Below are 14084 nucleotides of genomic sequence, written 5' to 3' on the forward strand. Positions count from 1 at the left end.
GAACGTGAACTGGACACGCAATAAAAATTGAGACAATAATCATGCTGAAAAATGTACTGAACCAAAAACGATGCAGTAAGGAAAGCAGGTGGAATCTATGAGGCAACTGCTTTATAATCAGTAGCGCATACATTATTTTATACACCCTTTCATATGCAGAGCTCACAAATTGGGATGACATGACTACATATATTTTTAATTCGTACGTCAGGAACAGAAATCTCTGTGCTTTAAACAGAGGTCTCCTTCCTTCAGTCACATTAGAGGACTGGAAGGGTAGCACAAACAACTAAAGAGATACAGAGAAAGGTGACACCTCCCCCTCCACCTGGCTTGTCCTAAAGATGTGCCATGAACCTATGATGAGGGAGAGAAAGTGTCACAATTAAACTCTCTCATTAGCTTAATGAGAGGGACTGAGAAAATTCCCTTGGTTAACAACTGGAGAGGGAAGTGAACCATTTATACGACCCTCTCGCTCCTTAGGCAACACAGAGAAAGCACCACCACTTTGTGGGCCTGTAAGCGTGCTTGGCATGACACCAACATGGGTACCTCCAGATGTACCTCCAAAGTGACAGTGATCAATAAAGCTCTTTGCAACATTCCACATTATCAAACCAGGGACCCCAATAATGTCCAGAATGGCCCCAGCCATCATGAGACTGTCGGGAGCCCACTTACTGAGATACGTAGGAGCGATTCCCCCCCCCCCCCAACAGAACTGGGTTTTTTGAAGCTTTGTTTTTATTATCAGTTTTCTCTCAACCAGCACGATCCACCACAGTGGAAGCCAAAGGATCCTTTCTTTGTGGCTTCTCTAGGATGACAGCGCCACAAGCCTTTTCTCAGGGGAATCAGTGGTAAAGCACACAAGCTACACCCATAAATCCATGCTCTGCAAATCATCCCAGAATAGCTGGATGTTTCTTTTACATCACATTTTCATGTTTTAGTATTAAGCATACCGCCTTTTAGACTGAGAGATAGAACCTGAATCCGGGGATAGAAAATCCAGAGATCATTGCTTAGACCAGGGATCTTCAACCTTTTTCTCTCTGAGGCCCCCTTTGACATGCTATAAAAACTCCAGGGACCAGCAGGGGTGGGGAGGTCTTGGGGCAGGGGCGGGGAGGTCTTGGGGCAGGGGCCTTGGGCATAGGCGTAGTTTGACTTCTATATTTTTGGGGGGGTGGGGGTGGGGGTGCGGCACGAGCCATCTCCGCATGGCAGGGTCCAGGAAGGAAGTGCCACCTCCTGACTCTCCTAAGTAGGCCGACCAGCCTGTCTGGGTTGCGGGGGGAGAAGAGAGGAGAACACGTAACCAAAAATTATAACTCAGAGGTGGAGGGCTTAGCTCAAAAGGTTTTAAAACAACTTAGGGTGCAGGGAGGAGGGAGCTGGGGCTGTCTGCAGGCACGAGGGTATCTCGGGGTGCAGGGAGGGGGGTGACCAGGGGCTGTGTGTAGACAGGGGGTAGCTCAGGGTGCAGGGATGGGGGTAGCTGGGGCTATGTGCAGGGAGAGAGGTACTAGGGGCTGTGTGCAGGCAGGGGGTAGCTCAGGGTGCAGGGAGGGTGTAGCTCAGGGTGTAGGGAGAGGGTACTAGGAGCGGTGTGCTAGGAGGACTCCCCTGTGGTCCCGGTTCCCAGAGGGGTCTGCCAGCCACAGAGCTGGGTCTCCCCACCCGGGGGGCTCTTACCGACTGCCTCTGTAGGAGCAAAGGGGGCTGGGAGCTGAGGAGCAGCTTCAACTTGGGGCACCAGCAGGAGAGGAGGGAACGCTGCAGATGCCTGCTCCATGGCACCAGCCAGAACAGTAGCTGCCCCGCACTGCCTGGCTCCGGCTTCCCACCTCCGACCTGGCCAGGGGGCAGGGAGAGGAGATGAGGGTCGGGGGAGGTCAGGACTGCAGTGCTCTTGCTGTGCAGTTTGCGGGGCGGGGGGGGGGGGGGAATACCCTCCATGTCCCCAACTCTGTCAATGGGCTCAGGGCTTCTGCCCCACAGGGAGTACCAGTGCTTGGGGCTCTGGAATTCAGCCCCGCAGAGGGCGCCAGGGATCAGGGCTTCAGCTACAAGGCCCCACGGACCCCTTGAAAGGGGGGGCGTCCATAGACCCCCTAGGTGAGAACGGCTGGCTTAGACTATTTCTATGGAGCATTATGATTTAAAACCAATTCTGTGTTTAAAAGTGCAATTCTATTTTAAATAGACGACAAACCACTTTCATTACAGAGTTCAACAGGAAATGTATGAAATACTGTTTTAATTATCTAGAGAAGAGAGCATTTTGTTATGTTTCACAGAATTACACATGCATATTTTTTCATAGGTGAGCTGTGTTGAGCAGACATTTTCAGTGCATGCCCCCAAAGTAGCACATATTCTTATACAATGTTGACAGGAGGAGTATTTTGTAGTGGTAGTGGTTAATTTGTAGTGGCATTTGTGGTTTGAAGGCTCGTCAAGATGTCTGATTACTTCCCATGCAACTAGCTCCAGTGATGGGAAAGTTCACGTGCTGTGTAAAAAAAAAAGGCAGCAAAAGAAACCACAGAAGAGGATGCAAAAGTGAATTGGGACTCTGGCCACTTGGTTACTGTAGTTTCATTTTTTTTAAATGTAGCGTGTCTAGCTGCAGTAAAAACTCTAACAAAAATTAAACTCCTCTTCAGATTCCATAGTCAAATGACAGATATTCTAAGACACTGCAGGAGAATGCAGTTCTGTATGCTATACGTAGTGCATGGGTGACAGGCACCTACAGAACATAAACATACTGAGAACCTAGGGCCTTCATTACCCCAGAACACCCTACAACATGCTCAAGTTATACCCCCAGTCAAGTTTATTTTTGTTCACACACAAAGGCTAGAAGCATCACATTCCAGGCAGCTAAACCTTCAAGCCAGAAAGTTCATCCTTGGTATTGCCATCCAGTTTCTGGCTGTTTTGTTTCTGAAGAGCTTCCGCACAGGTCCCTTTCTCTGAGCCTTCCTTATGCAACATGCTTTAGCCATTAATACCTTTCAGATATTACATTTGCAACAATGCACAAGCTTATATGTGTGCATCAGTCATAGAGAAATAGATCAGTAAAACAAAGGAGAATCCACCACTTACAGAGGGACTTTCTCACAAAGCAAACACTTCACTCAACGAAATCTATTTTGACAGCAGTTTGCTGTATCCCCTCTATTATTACTGCAGTTGTTGGTGTTTTAATAAGGGCTCTATGCCCCACGGCACTCACACCCAGTCCAGCTTCTTCTGGATCCTGCAGTGAAATCTGAATCCTACATTTATAGTATCACAGGTTCCAAACCTGCATTGATAACTGTGTGGGCACAGGGGAATATCCCTAGAATCAGGGCAAGTCTATTGCCACTGATCTGTCACAAACTTAACATCCTTCTTCTATCTTCAAACCTAACATCACTTTCACTTGCATTAACAGGCAGGGAATACATTATAAAGTCAATACAGGCGCAAGTAACAGGAGAAGATGGGCTGGGAGAGAGAACCGTCTTAATTTACCAAACTACTCCTATTCTGGGTCACTAGCTAAAACAGCAAGGAGCTGTTTGAAGGGTGGGTGGGTGTTTGAAGTATGAAATCGATGAAATTTTTCATAAATTCCAATGCTCCTCTTCCAAAATAAGACATGTTTCTACAGAGAGTGTTTTTCCTCTCTCTTTCTGCTCTCCAATCCAAATGCATGGAGAGAATGTTTTAAAAATTCCTGGACCCGGGAATATATTTATTCCCATGTGTGAAAGTCTATCCATCCACTGTCTCAGCAGAGTTTAAAATCACAGCTAATAGGTTAACAACTGTTTTTCTTCTGCTTCAAATGAAGAATATCAGAAAGCTGGGGGAATGTTCGGCTCCCCAATTTGTACTGACTGCTCACAGCTACCTGCGATGTCTGTTTGACAGGACTGACATTTTGTACCGCTGTGAGATGGGAAAACGTGTGACATTTTTATTCATGGTGGCGTACGCCCTTGTAATGATCAGCCCTGGTCGATGTGCTTACTGCAGCAGCCCCTGAGCCCTCGGAGAACAAACAGGAACCGAAGGTGCCAGCAGTTCGACTGCCTTATTAAACACCACCAGGATTCTAACGAAGAGCAACTGCTGGAAAATCTCACTGTCAAATCCTCAAGGACACTGTCAATGCAGAGCTAACTACATATATTTTTCATTTAAAATACTGGAAAATCCATCTATGTGGTATTAAAAATAAAGAAAAAAGCCAGACTGTTTTTGTGGGTGTGTTTTTTTTTAAGCTGGTCACTTGGTCAGCTTTTCACAGGGCTATCGGGCCTAATATCAGAATTCAAATCTAGGAAATCCATGCTGCCCAGCTGATTTAAATGAATGTCAGTAGATGGATACATACTTCATTATTTTTTTAAAAGCCGTTTCTATCTAGCAGGCGGGATGCTTGAAATAAGCAGGCCTCTCATTTAAGGAATTCTAAAAACAGCACTGCCTATCTGCCTGGTTTGGCTCCAGCATTTGCTGAGGAAGTCTGTATTATTAGGGCAATATCCCCTCCACCACCACAAAAAAAATTACATTCCTTCTAAATGTACAGCATGGCGCTTTGTAACTGTTCTACTCTGTACTAACCAGCCCTGGCTCTGAAAAGGCAAATCCAAATACAGCTGGCCACACAAGCAATCACAGTGAGCTTAGCAGTTAGAAGAACTGCGTGTTATATTTCACGTACTTCCCTTTTAATCTTTCTGTTCAATCCAGGGGCCCAGAGGTCAATTCAGACAGTTCTGGCCTAACTGCACATATCCACTTGATCAGTTATATGTAGGAAACTTCTGGATGCTGATGTCCATTGACAGCCTAAGCGAGTCATCCACAAGACCCTCTGAGCTTTTCTCAGGTTGTCAATCTAGGTGATTTGGTTAGCCTTGCATGCACTGACGTATTTATTTTATATATGTATGTATTATTGATAAAGCACCGTTGTGTTTCCATATGCCAGCAGTGATGCCCCTCAGAGTAACAGGTCTAACAAGGAGACTGTACAAAAATGTTACAGCTGCTATAGTTTGTCACAAAACCCTAGGAGGGCTGCCAGACTACAGTGTTCCTCCATACATCCCCATCCAAGGGTTATCACATTTGACTTACATGTACCCAGGGAAGTACTTTTATTCTGCACTGCACTGTAGACCAGCCTCATTTAAAGCATTTGAAATGCCAAAGCTGGCAAAACATATAGGACCTGATTCAGAATACGCATCTGTGTGAACAGACACCTTTGCCTCTGCTGATCTGAGGGCAGGATTGGGGTCCCGCTGTCTGTGTCACATTAGTCTAAGCCTGAGCGTCTATGTAACAATGTGAGCTACACAAATGGAACTGTTCTACTAGCCAAGCACATAGCTGTCTTGGACTCATTAGAAAACACTGGCAACTGAGGTGTGCACTGCAGCTGGTGTAGGTGTACATCTTCCTAAAGAGAGAGCCAGGTCTCACTTGTCAAATATTTACATGCATGAGAAGAGCACGAGCCTTTAGTTAGATAATTCCTATCCTATGGATTGTCACTCCTGCAAATCTCTCACGCCGTAAAGCTGGGTTTCACCCAAATGCGTTATTTCCCTGGTGCATTGACATTATTTTCAGTCTCTGTCTAAGAACAGTGTCACTGTAAAACAGCAAAGGACAGTTATTCTGCAACACACACCAGATGGACAACTGTTTCTGGGCCAAGTACAGTCCTGCCCCCTTTAAAATTCTCCTCTCCTGCGGGGGGGACTTCCACTGAAGAACACTGAATTCCTGTTGAAAAGGATGGGGTAGAGAGGGAGATTGTCCTTTCCTACAGAACAGGAAGAATTTTAAAGGGCCAGGACTATATTTGTATTAAACCCATGAGCACTAGGCAGAGGGAGGAGAGGACCCAACCTCTGCTCACGTAAAGGAAGAGGAAGGCCACCTTGTCCATTAGTGGGGAGGAGAGGGACGGAGGCTTGTTTCCTTAATGAAGATGCCTAACCCGTTAGCGAGTTGGGAGTGGAGTTGGGGGGAGAGGAGGAGTCTGGCTCTGAAACCACAGCATACAATTGCATGAATATTAGAAAGTGAACTTGTTTCCCCCTTTGATTTCTACTTCACTACAATATAATTCCTGCTGAGACAAAGGGGAAATCTGCTATTGTTCCAATGCACCTGGGTGTGAGGGGAGTTACATGGTCCGGCAAAGCAGCCTTCATCCCCTCCTCACTTGATCTCTTTTATACTGGAGATAATCCCTCCTTCTGCTTGCCCCAGCCTTCCTGATCCAGTTCTGCATTTCTGGAATGTAGCTGGCTTGTTCTTTTTTTCTTCTCCCTGATCTCCTTATGCTGTTTAATCTTCTCAAAGAAGAAACCTGCCACCCTGCCACAGTAGCATCGCTCGTTCTGCACCTCTAGAGGCAGGCCATAAAGGAGGAATGAACATGCTTGCATAGCTCCCTTACACCAAATGATCAGAACAGCAAATGAGTTGGAAATGTCCAAGCCTGCACCCCGCAAAAGTTTAATTGCCAATAAGAATCCAACTTGGAAGAGCATTCTGGGTAAGTGGGAAGCCCATTTAGATTCACAGATAGATTGCTTTAGTAATGTGAATACCTTTTCAATCTAATCCACTATTCCTGAAATTCAGTTAAAATTGGTTTCCCAAAATGTTAATTCTTCCTAATTTGCATCAGAAGTGGAATATAATCGAATCTCTTAAATAAATGGGCACTTGACAAAAGTCCTTTGCATTTTTCTCCCTTTCCATTTTATCGAATTCCACCTTTTGAAAACATAAATGAAATAAGAATAATTCTATTCCCAGATAACAACAATATTCCATACAACCTTGAACACATTCACACTGACTACAAACAATTAGAGAAGTAATTAGAACTGCCAGTGTAATTCACTTCTTGTGGAATGATGCACGAAGGGAGAAGGGGCTGAACATTTCCCCAACAGCCAATGGTTTAGTCTGATCAGCCACATCAGCCTGGGTTTGTTTTGCACTGTACTGTACCCTGCGGTATTGTTAATGGTGTAAGCTCTGCAGGTTAGGAACTCTGTCACAGGGTGGGCTGGCCCTTTAAAGGAGCTGGAATCAGTCCCGCTTGTGCCTAGTTAAGCTACCTCCCAGATGCTGGGTTTGAAACCAGGGGTCAAGTGCTTGTCCTGCAGGTCAGCTGCCCTCATATAAGAAGCAGGCAATCAGCTCAGTCACAGGTGGAACAGCAGGGAGACTCCTGCAGGAGACCCTGGGAAAGGACCGGGAGGAACTCCAAAGCAGCTAGGTGGAAGATCTGGCTGGAGACGTGCTGTGTGGGCTGGGGCAGAAGCGTGATCAAGAAGAAGCCTGGCTTATCAGGTCTGAGTGTGACAGTTAAGTTTTGGACAATAACTCCATCCTTCAGGAAAGGACTAAAATCTGCTGCTGGTGGGTCTTTTATTTGACTGTGTTGGCCCGTCAACTTGGGCTATTAGATTTGGCACACTTCACCTACTGTCCAGTGCCATGCAGTTGATGGGTCTATATAAACCAACACAGTTGCAGAGGAGATACTGAATCATGACAATTACCTATTAAACAAATGGATCTGTTGGACTAGGAGAGATCATGGCATACCTTGACTTACCTAGGCTGATGAGAGTGAAGGAGGCATGTGCTCAACTTCATGTGCCAATAGTTTCAAGCCCACCCAGTAAGATTTACCTAACCTCCTGCCCTCATCACACATCCAGCATTGCAATTTATATATACACTCATTAAGCAAGCAAAGACTTCTAAGTATTCAGAACAAATTAAAAATATTTAAAGCATACAGCATCCACCCTCCTGGCTGTGCTGCTGGAGACACCAGAAGGGATTATCCCTCAGAACATCTATCACAGCAATAGCAGGCACACCCATAGCATGGTGGCTCAGCAGTACTTAGCCGCAGAGAAAAGTACCTCTAAGATGGCTCCATAGCCACCTCTGCCTTGGTGATAACTCTACACAGTGCAAAGTTAAATACATTTGAAATAATTATGAAAGTTTGTTGCTCAATAAAAGCTCATCATAATTCAGAGAGATGTTAGGTGTTTCTTCCAAACCATTTTAAATGAATCTTATTAAATTGGAATAACCCATCCACCCATGAGATTCACACTCTGCATGAGACTGATCGTGAAGGTCATGCAGAGGTTTTCAGCTGGTCAAATATGTAGCGGCCCTTTTATTATGTGATAACAGTTCAGTGAGAACACATTGCACTGCTACTCTGCACTGGCTCCACTTCCATTTCCTGAGATGCTGCAAGGTCCTAGTTCTAATCTTTGATATGCTCAAAGCCTTAGTTACTTCAGATGGGGTGTGGGTGTCCTACCCAAACATTCACAGTGAGCAGGGACATTGTGACTGTTTGGGTGAAATCTGCAGAAGATAGGATCTGAAGGATTTCAGTGTAAGGATCTAGACAGCAGAGTGAACTACCACTGGAGAGATTAGGATAAGCATGAGTCTTGAAACCTTCAGGGCACAAGGCAAGACTCAACTGTTGTGGAAGCTTCCCAAAAACAACTACAGCATGGCTAGGAAACAAACAAGTGACATCAATCCCATTGGCAGCGGGAGGATGGAAAACATCATCCCCATTGGATGTTATGGCACATTTCTTAATTACATGAATGGTACCTAAATACTATGGTGAGGTACCTATTAGACGTGCACATAATAAACAGGGTTTGAAGAAGCTGCACTCATCAAAGGAGCAGCCACCTCCTGGTGGTATGACAGCAGCGTATACTAAGCTCCCCAGGACCTGCAGGGGTAGGAAGAGGAGTGGCAGAGGGGGGCTTTGCGAGGCTAAGGAAGTTTTGTGGGTGAGCCAGGGCATGACCATTCCAGCCCTTTCTTCAGCCAAGCTGACTGAATAAAAACAAATCCAGTGTTGACTGAATAAGTATGTGAGAAATATTTATGATGCTGGATATAAGTTGAGTTCCTCAGTCATTGGCCATGATAGTTTTCCTTGTTCCCTTTTTTCTGAAAATAGACTAATAGTCACTAAATAGGTGGCAGCCGAACACATTAAGAAAACACTAAATCCATAATCAGAATCACCTGATTTTTTCATCTCGATGCTTGTGAGCATGTCCTGAATCTCACTTTTCTCCCAGCTGTCAGTTTTCCTCCCATTTTTAAATTTACTGGATCTCATGCTGTGGCATCTTTGTCACTTAGTGAACTTAAGTTTGTTTTTCTAAATGTTTTGTGGCCCTGATGTGATAAACTCAACTTTCGAGATTGGGCTATTAAAGGTTAACATGTTCTAAGAATCCAAATGACATATCAATGAAGGAGGATGGTCTTGAGGTGAAAGCACCACTGTGGGACTCAGAAGATGTTTGTTCGGTTCCCGGTGTGGCCACTGATTTCCATGTGGCCTTGGAGCAAGTCACTTCACCCTTCCCTGCCACTGTTCCCCACTTATAAAACGAGGATAATAATTTTTTAACCTCCCACAGCGGTGTTGTGAGGAACTCAGGAAACACTCAGGTAACTGTGTGCCAGGGAGATGTATGTGAAAAAACAGGCAGATTGATACGATCACATTATCCTTGCAAATCAATGTCCCATCAACAGACAAACTTAAAACAAACTGAGAAGGAAAGAGGAAGATGAACTATTTGAACAACTTTGTTATGAGAGAAACACAGTAACCCACATACCAAGTTCTTTGATCTAATCTCTTCCCCAGGCCCCATTCCTGAGGCCAAGTGGTTCACAACTGCATTTTGGATATGGTTTAAGGAAGAATAATTAACACTACTCATGGATCTCATTTCAGGAACTTGAGGAGAGGTGGTTGGAGAGGGTGAGGAAGCAGCTGTCCCTATAATTCTGGGTCTCACTTTCCCAATCCACATTTTGAAGGAGGATTGCTATTGGATCAGGTTGTTCTATAAAGTTAGTTTGTAAAGTGGGAGGAGAGATTTTCCTTTCACAGCATGCTACTAACTGCTGTGAATGTGGTCCCTGTATAGTCAAACTTTGTTTTTCCTGCACTTATGTTCATATTGCACAAATGAAAGGAAAGCAAAGTCTGAATATAGGGGCCATCGAGTGTGAATGAAATCTATTCCTTAGTTCATATCAAGATCCATACACATGTAAGATCATGGAAGTCAGACTGCATTTACCAGGTTTTCTGCTTCTTCAACCACAACATGAAAAGATAATTCCCTCTCCCCAGTTTTTTGGCAGTAATATTGATCTGTAAATATGGCACCTATCCAAAAATTTGCATGGGATGTAGAAATGGCTACTTCTGTGCAAACAGAAAAAGAATAAAGTTCAAGATTTTAGCACAGCAGATCTCCCCCCTCCCCAAGTTCAGTCCTGTACCAAGAATAAGAGCAAGCTCTTTTCCTAGCGTGACTGGAGTTATTGCTGTAACTCAACTTTTCCTGGTAGCATAACATTTTATAAATTGGTGTGCATGTAGAGTGGGGAGGAATTAAAAGCTCCTCACATAACATCACTTCTGAAATCTATCAGAGTTGAAATCCAGACTGTAATTTATCTGCTGATCAATCAGTTATGAAAATTGTGAAGTGGCAGAGCCCTGGGGCTGTTTAACATTAGGCTCTATATGGTGCTCTCATCATCACAGCTCCCGCATCAACAACAGACTAGTGATGGAAGCTGAAACTTCCAGCAAAATCACACAACTCAAGCATCACTAACAAAAATTCAGAATCTGAAAAATGCTATAGGAATGTTCAGAGTCAGATATTCACCCTTATTCTCTGTTTTGAGCATAAAAAGATTAGATCTATGCTCTACCCAGAGAGAAACAGTATTTTTGCATGCATGAGTGCTTCAAATGTGGGAGAAGAAAACTGAGATTTTGTTAAAGTTCTTCCCAGACATTCTAACCAATAATCACAACCTGTATCATAATGGGTCCAACTGCTTCCAGTTCTATGTCTTGCTAAACATCCAATACAGCCATGTGTATAGAAGAGACATATGGAGAACAGGCTACGGTGACAAATGGAACAACACCTATTACAGACTTCAAATTTAAACTGACAATGTAAATCACAAGGAACAAGCCAAGAGTTTATATGACTATTTGCCTTTTAGTATTGTATTTATTCTCCACAAGGGTAAAGGATAAACCTGTACCATCTACCTGGAGAGAGAATGGAAAGAAAAGCTACAACTTCTAGGTCAGCAAACCTGCCCTGTATGCCATTTGCTACAGCTGCTCTCATCAGCCCTGTTCCAAAGTCTATGTTAGGTGCAGTATAGGCATTTTGAGGCCCACATCATTTATAGCCATGGCGAGCAATGTGGCAGGGTGGCAATGGTGGACATAAATGTGTGATGCAGTCTAGTCTAAAGCTTTAAAGCAAGGGAAAGAAAGTGATCCCTGTGAACATTAAGGTCAGCAAGCAGTTGGTAGAGGAAGTATTTTGCAGTGGTGCATCAGACAGGCAGCCTTAGTAATCTAAAGAAATGAGGTGACAATCCAGCGTCCTGGATCCCTCAAATGGTTTTTTAAAATTATTCCCCCTTCTCTCCACTGGCTAAACACTCGGTGATTTTGCAGCCATTGCCACTATTATTTGTTGGACAGCTTGTCTGGGTTCCTAATGCATGATGGTAGTGTCTTCTACCTGAGTGACTCTAGGGCTAGGCTCACAGCCACAGTCCTAAGCAGAGAAGAAAACCTATGGAAGATAAAAGGAGAGGAAAGGGGCTGTGATTGTCCCATCCTGTAATGACCCATTACATAATTTTGTCATTCATATGGGCACCAAGGACAGCTTCTCTCAATCTCTGGGCAGTTATAGGAACAGAAGTCAACAATTTAACCGAATTATCTACCCAAATTAAACACCCCCGTAAGGGGATGCCTGATAAGTAATTGCAAAGCAAGATGAGATATCTTAAAAATCTCTATGCTGCAAAATCTAATAGTTAAGATTTTAGATGATAATACTGGATAAATTCTCAACAGTACTGAACAGCTGAGCATTTAATATTTAGCCTCCTTAAGAGGTTTTACTTATAGTTTTTGCAAATTTAACAACTGCTAGTATGGACACAAAACTATAAGAGAAATGCTAGAAACTAACTTAAAATAGGATGAGATATAATGAGTTAAAATTAAAGGTTGCTGCTGGCTTCCTAGCCCATCCCCCTTTAACTAATCTGTCATGTAATGAAGAGAAGCACCAACATAGGACAGCTAGCTGCCGGCTCACTTACAGCAAGCTGATTAAGAATGTTCAACCAACAGCAGACTGCAGACCTTTCCAACGAAAATAAATAGACTGTATGCAAATGTGTTTGTCACTTTGACAGCATGTCTCAATTAAGGCATATCGCGGCTGTTGGTAGGCTCTGGCGCTGCAGTGGTATGGGTGAGCCAACTGCATTACTGATACACAGGGCTTGACCCTAATCCGCATGCATGCATTTTAAAAAAATTCTGCCTTTACCACATACACTAGCATAATACTAGCAGACATGGAAAGCAAGTGACAATAAGAAAAAACCCTCTTTCATCCTCCCCAGTGTATAAGGCCTGCGAATTGCACAAACAACGCTTATTTCAGCAGTTTTCATGCCTTTTTAATCAATTTTTCCCCCCTCACTTATTTTACAAGGAGTTAAAAGCGACACTAAAATCTCCCCCTTTAATCGCTAGTTAGAGCTCATGTACCATTTAAATAGTAAAAGTTGATTTTTTTCAAAGCCTTAATTTTTATTTCCTAAAACTGTACTCCTTTCACCCACTTGCCTGGAAGTATTGTTTAATTGTCTATATTGTGTGGCACTATGATCACAAGGAAGATCTGTGGAAGGACAAAGACTGTAAGCAAGATAGCTCTAGAACTATCAAGTTACACAATTTTTTGGAAACTGACATTTGTAATGTAACGACAGTAATAAGCGTTTAGCAAGTGAGCCTTTCACCTTTGCCAGTGGTTCACTAAAGCTGATGTGTGTTTCTTTTGACAGAGAGAAAGTGATCTTTAAAAAATCTGAAAGTGATCATACACCTGCCCGCCACATGATTTTGGGTAAGCACTTTCCACTTGATTATCTACGTTAGTAATCTACCGAAGTGTTGGGATGATCCACCGCTCATGCAAATGTAAAAGGGTTGGCGGGGGCGGGGAGGGCTCAGGATTCCCAAACAAAAATGTAGGGTTTGCCTGGATTTCAGAAGGTTTTTAAAGAAAAGCAATGTTTTCCTGGTGGATTAAGGTGGCTGCATTTCTTCAGTAGCCCCAAACCCCCTCAACTGTACAAGAGCAGAAAATAAATGAAAAATAAACCACCACTTCAAAAATTTAATTGGGGCGCAATCTGTCTGAGAAAACTTCCAACAACCTGCATTTAGCACAACAGCCAAAGTTCTAAAAGCATGCAATCAAATTCTAAAATGATAAAGAAAAAGAAGATCAAAAGGAAAACTGAAAATAAGATGCTGTAATGAATTATTGCGTCTTATGCATATATAGACACAATTTAATATCTAAATAGTAAGAAATCTAGTTATATTAACTTGCTAGGCATATGCTTTACTACTATTACTATCATTTACCTAAAATATGGCTTGCCTGTCATTTTAGAACTTCCATTTTCTGATAATGCACTGTTTTTTAACCATATTAATTCCAAATTTGTCCTTTAAGAAACCAGATAGTCATTTCTGTGCTCTAATGAGCCTCAGAGAGGAAAAAAAGGTAAAAAGATCAGGAATAACAGAGGACATTGAATACAGTGGCAAAAATACCTTTTACAAATAAAATCTGTTAATGTAAGCTATGCTGGAAAGCGGATTGTGAATACTGTGTGTTTTTCCATTCCGATTTTAATGATTTGATATAACATTTTCTACATGATTAGTTAGTATAAAACCAGCTATTTTTGTAGACACATTGTCAGAAACATAATGAGGATATCTCATATTTGGAGCTCAACTGTCGATATTGAAATACAGAGCACTATTAAAGAATTATTAATTGATTTTTTCCACTGGAATT

General features: G+C 43.1%; 1 protein-coding gene across 2 annotated transcripts in view; it reads right to left on the minus strand.

The window, feature by feature from the left end:
• The window catches only part of DENND1A (DENN domain containing 1A), a 373522-nt gene that overhangs the window by 37565 nt on the left and 321873 nt on the right, over window positions 1-14084 (minus strand). The window lies entirely within an intron of this gene.

The sequence above is a fragment of the Natator depressus genome, chromosome 16 (genome assembly GCF_965152275.1).
Source record: "Natator depressus isolate rNatDep1 chromosome 16, rNatDep2.hap1, whole genome shotgun sequence".
Classification (NCBI taxonomy): Eukaryota; Metazoa; Chordata; order Testudines; family Cheloniidae; genus Natator; species Natator depressus.